Source organism: Carlito syrichta, unplaced genomic scaffold, assembly GCF_000164805.1.
Source record: "Carlito syrichta isolate Samal-C Ts95f unplaced genomic scaffold, Tarsius_syrichta-2.0.1 Scaffold236445, whole genome shotgun sequence".
NCBI classification, from domain to species: domain Eukaryota; kingdom Metazoa; phylum Chordata; class Mammalia; order Primates; family Tarsiidae; genus Carlito; species Carlito syrichta.
Window position 1 is genome coordinate 1 of NW_007180541.1, and position 5,791 is coordinate 5,791.

The following is a 5,791-nucleotide window of genomic DNA, read 5'->3' on the forward strand; positions in this document are numbered from 1 at the left end:
GCAAGCCTCTTGAATGTGGGGCAGTAGAGGTAAGTCGTGGAGGTCACACAGTTTGTTGACTGCCGGGTTCTTTCTTCCATGGCAGTGACATTCATCATGCGGTAGTGTAAAAACTCCCAGCCTCTGTCTCAGGCAGGACAGTGGCAGCTGGTACTGGGCTGCTCAGGAAACAAGAGCCTACTGGGTTCCATGGGGACTTGAGTGGTGCCTCTGTCCAGACTCCAAGCAGCTCCCTAAATCTGTTTGGAGACCAGTTGATCAAGGAAGCTCTTCTTTGACTAGGGTTGCTAAGGTCCATGAATAAGGCATGGAACCCTGGGAGTTCTCTCACTCACTCAGCTCTTCCCTGTGTGAGGAATCCTTTTCTGGTTCCATGCCACAGCTGGCTGCTCAGCTTCGCTTTCCTTTGTTCTCTATGGTTTCTGTCACTTCTCTGGTGAACTTCAGCATGCTTCCCTTGATGATCCAACCAGAGAGCTAGTGTTTACTTGTTGTTTCCGTCCCTTTGTGAGAGAGGTGCCTCCTAGCTGCTTCTAGTCAGTCACTTTGATCAAGGTGTTGCTTTGTAGTTACTAGTGTATTCCCTGCAACAACTCAATGAAGCACGTTCTGCAGTCGTTCCTGCATGAAGGAAATTAGTTATTGAGACACAGGGCCCTATAAAAAAAATAAAACAACAAGCAGTTGAACTGAAATCCATACCAGTCTGATATACCACAGATAACGCAGGCTGTTTCTCAGATGTTCCTGATCAGTTTCTACTTTTCATTTACTTGTCTCCTTATACAAATGCAAGTTTAAATAGTAATCCTGAGAATCTTCATTTTACCAGGTCACAGACTGTGTCTCTTGAATTTGGACTGTAAGTTTCCACACAAGAACCATCTCCCCTTGTTCTGCATAAAAAAATGCTTTATGCCACCAAGGAAATGCCAGTTCTTTTTGATATTTATCCTATCTACCCTATGAGAAAGGATCATGAGAGTATACAAAACTTGCAAAAGCTCTGAGCATTATCTGATATTAAGATCTTTCAATATAGTTTCAATTATAAAAAATTAGAGCAAGTACAAGGCTCTATGGAAGACAGAGCAAGTTTCTACTATTGGCCATGATAATATTCTGAGTTATGTGGTTTTACATCTTCCCAGGATTACTTGTAATATAGCACCTGAGATTTCAACTTAAATCTTAACTAGTCCCATCATTCCCTTGATAGTGTGGTGCCAGAGATAAAAGTTTGCAATCAGAAAGACATGGTGTGAGTCCTAGCTCTATTACTTAAAAGTTATGTGAACTCAGAGAAATTTCAACTTCCTGGACTGGTCACTGCATAAAAAGAAAAAAAAAAAAAGACAGTAGGCAAAAACAAACAAAAAAACCCCTTCAAATACTAGTAAAAAGGTGAACAGTAACCTCTGATAAATGCCTAATATGACTTCAACAATGCTAACTACATATACTCATGCAATCAACATTTTGCTTCATAGTTTATTCACCTCTTCCTCCATTCTTTATATACCCTCATGAACTACTAGACTTATGCATACCATCTGCTTCTAATTTTCTTCTATAAAATTATTTTGCATCAATTTTTAGACTAAGATCTCTAAATAATCCTTAGGAGATAAAAATAGTCAATTAATTATATTAAAATAGAAACTATTTTCCAAGTTGTGAATAAAAAACACTAAAGCAAATATCAAAGCATTAGATTAAGAAGATTCTCCACAAGTGTCATTGGATGTCATACTTTCAAATGACAACTTGAGCAATTTTCACAAGCCACAGATCCTTGAGAGACATAAGTATATTGATAAATATATAGACATAGCATTTGCTTAAAGCTCAAGTGAAAACTGATCTTAGTCTTCTGGAATGCAAGGATGGTCAGATGGAAGATTCAGACATAAAATGTTCATCAGTGTTGCAGGTGAAAATTATCCCCAGGATGCAACGAAATATCTTAGGAAACTTAGGGGATGGAAATCAAGATGGTGCCAACTCAATCAGACAGGAAATGCTCTTGCTGTTGGAGAGTCAAATGATGTCAAAATTTATAAAGCTGACCTCACTTGCTACTAAATTTCAGAATCCCTCCTTTTTGTGGGAGTTAACAGGACACTACTTATTACTTGATTATAGTGAACTTTGTTTCTCCAGTGTCATAATAGGGAAGAGAGACCTAATTTCACAACACTACTCACATTCTCACCTCCACTCAACCAACACTCTCAGTTTTGAACATGAGTAATCTTTAACATTTTTCTCACTTTTTTCTGTTTTGCCTTCTGTCTAACTTGTAAAATTCATGGGTGTTTTAAAGTATTTTATGTACAATTATGATATTGTGAGTGAAACAACCAGTAAAAAACCTCTAACATAATTGTCAATATATAATTTGTGAAGTAGGCAATGGTGTCCACCTCATAGAGTTGCAGTGAGGATTGTACAGTTTATTCAAATTAAAATGTTTAGATTACCCTTTACCTAATATCCAAGTAAAAATTTTTAATATTAGCATTTCTTGTTCTTACACAAGTAAAATAACCTGTATAAAGACTAAAACATTAAAGCTTTATTTTTTAGACTCAATAAAAATAATTTTATAGACATTCCAATATGTCATGGGCTCTTTAAAAGACAGTGGACACTTAGAGTCTATAATACTGAGTGATCTGTCACAGAAACAAAGAACTGAATATTACATGTTCTCACTCACAAGTGGACCTTGAACAATTATTATAATGCTATAAGAAAAGGATTGGCAGTAGTGGGAAGCTGCCGGGAGTGTGGGGCGTTGGTAGTAGTAGGAAACTGCCAGGGGATGGGGGGTACACCTCATCAACAAGGGTGCCTGCATAATGAACATCTGTATACCTAACCCTGAATCGTACCCCACATCTTAAAATAGATGATTTAAAAAATAATAAAAATTAAAAAAATAAGATAGTAGGAAGAGACCAACTGATAGAATGAGGAACCATTTCTGCTCAACTCAGAAGTTTGTTCTTATGAAATAATGGACAGTTTTCTCTTATAAGTTTGGTTCCCACATTAAGCTCTAGGATCAGATTGTGATGTACATTAAAGTATTATTCTTTGTCGCTAGTGACTCAGATTTTCTCAGGGAAAGAAACATTAACTAGATTTTTCTCAATTCATACATCATAAAAATATATTATGAACTTCCTTCAGATGTGAATATGGTCTTAGATTCAGTCTCAAAATTTTTATCAAGTTAAATTTTTATAAGGATCTTAATTGTCAAGTACTTACATATTCCTGTCAAGATAACATGACAGTAACATATTAAAACTTTTAAGGCTTTTGCCTTTCCAGATTTTAAATGCATCTTATATTATCTTGATTATATTAGTTTCCTACTGCTGCCACAACAAATTGTCAAAAATTTAGCAGCTTGAAACAATACAAATTTCTCATATACAGTTCTGTAGATCAAAATAATAATACCCACTGGGGCAATATTAAGATGGTAGCAATGCTGAGTTGTTTTTTCTGGAGGCTCTAGGAGAGAATCTGATTCCTTTCTCATTCAGGTTGTTGGCAGACTTAAGTTCCCCATTTTCTTTCTGGCTGTCAACTGAGAGCCATATCTTGCTTTTAGAGACCTCCAGAGGCCTTGGTTGGTGGCCCTTTCCTCTATCTTCAAAGCTACCAACAGCTAATTGAGGATCAAATATTGCCTGGCTCTAAATTCATCTCATCTCACTTAGTGATGCATCTGTCTCTTTTATTCTTAAGGGCACACATGACTGCATTATTCCTTCCCAAATAATCTAAGGAAATCTACCTATTTTAAGTCTGTAAGCTTAATTGCCTCTGCATACATACAAACACACACACAGAAAGAGAGGGGGGGTGAGAGAGAGGCTTATGGGAGTATGGCATAATCACAAGTTTCATTTAATACAGCATGAAAGTCTTTGGAGGCCCATATTCTGTCTACTACACTGATTAAATATTTCACAGATTCTGTAGACAGAATTTGTTGTCTAAATACTATACAGACAATTTCACTCATAAAAGCTAAGCAAAACATTGTACCTGAATCCAAGCAAAGTTATTTGTGGGTTGTGTCAAGTTTTAAATTTATATTTAGAACTCTGAGTTTGTCAGTATTCTAAAATCATTTAAGCTATGTGCAGAATGCTTCATTACCAAAAAGCTTTGTGTGCAATGCAATCAGAGACAAGCCTGATAAATCCATCTAGTAGTATTTCAGAGATGGTTTATATCAAAGAAACATTGTTTATCAAGTGTTCTTACTGTTTTTTTTTTTTTTTAGAAAGCGGGATTTATTGAGGACAGAAAAGTTCCCACAGTGGAAGGGGACTCAAAGGGGTTGCCCCTCATTGCTTTTAAAGTACGATCCTAAGTGCCTTAAATTTAATTCTCACTGTCATCTTAGAGGTAAGTTCTACTACTTTTAATACCATTCAAAAAATTAGAAAACTGAAGGTCAGAAAATTTAGACAATAATGAGTGGAGCTGGGATTTAAAAACAGAGAGACTACCTCTGAATAAATTCTAATAAAACTTTCTGTGATGATATGAATATTCATATCAGCACTGTCCAATAAGTAACTATTATACTATATGGCAATTGAACATTGAAACATGGCTAATATGCCTAAGGAACTAAAAGCACTTTTCTATTCCTGAGTTCTTCCTTCATAAACATGTGCACTTCAGCTCAGAGTATGTGTTGCATTTCTGACTTTAGAAATAGAAAAATTCTAGCATTAAATGGCATTAATTCTAGCAATTTGTCTCTTATAATGACTTATGGAAACAAAATTGAAAAGAAATCTTGACAGATCATTTTACCTTGTCTTCCGTTTCTGTTTAGGTGAGAGAAATCACCTGTGGTTAATATGCACAGTGTTTGGTAACGCAACACGATGATGTAAATTAGCATTGTTTTTCTCCTAAAAATGTGAAGTGTCTTTCTTTGGCTTTATTATAGAAAATTTCAAACATATCAAATTGTACATTGAAACACTATGTCCCCATGATTCAAATATTCATATTTTTTAAAATATCAGTATATAGCTACTCTCAAGACTTTGTTACTCCTACTCATGAAATGAAACTACAGTGTGTTTCTATTGGCCGATAATTCCTTTTATTATCTGTGTTTTATTCTACCAACGGCATATCCAGATTTATTTATTTCATCTAACTTTTGATTTTGTGGTCTAAGCTAACTTTATATTAATAAAAAAATTCCACAGTGTTCTGAAGTAAAATATAAAAAAAGAAGACAAATTAAAAAACAATGTTTCGACTGGGCTCGGTGTCTCACCCTATAATTCCAGCACTTTGGGAGGCTGAAGCGAGTGGATTGCCTGAGCCTGTGGGTTCGAGACCCACCTGGGCAACTTAGTGAGACCTCTTCTCTACAATAAATCAAAAATTAGCCGGGCGTGGTGGCACGCTCCTGTAGTTCTGACTACTTGGAAGGCTGAGGCTGAAGGATCGCCAGAGCCCAGCAGTTGGAGGCTGCAGTGGCCGGGAGCATGCCACTGCACTCCAATCTGGGCAACGGACTAAGACTCCAAAAATAAATAAATAAATAAATGAATATTAAATAAATAAATAAATAAAATAACAAACAATGTTTTCTTGTCCCCTCTCTATTTTTACTTCTTCTTTTGGTAACAACTTTTATATGGCAAGACTTATCTTTTCATTAGAGTACAAATATGTGTGTGCATGAGGTATATATATATATATATATATATATATATATATATATGTGTGTGTC

The 5,791-nt window shown here is 35.7% G+C and overlaps 1 long non-coding RNA gene across 1 annotated transcript in view; it reads left to right on the top strand.

The window, feature by feature from the left end:
- The first annotated feature begins 4,315 nt into the window (after positions 1-4,315).
- LOC103253537 overlaps positions 4,316-5,791 on the top strand; it is a 7,795-nt gene continuing 6,319 nt past the window's right edge. Inside the window, exon 1 of the long non-coding RNA XR_503884.1 lies at positions 4,316-4,434. This is a non-coding gene — a long non-coding RNA (uncharacterized LOC103253537). The remainder of the gene's footprint in view (positions 4,435-5,791) is intronic.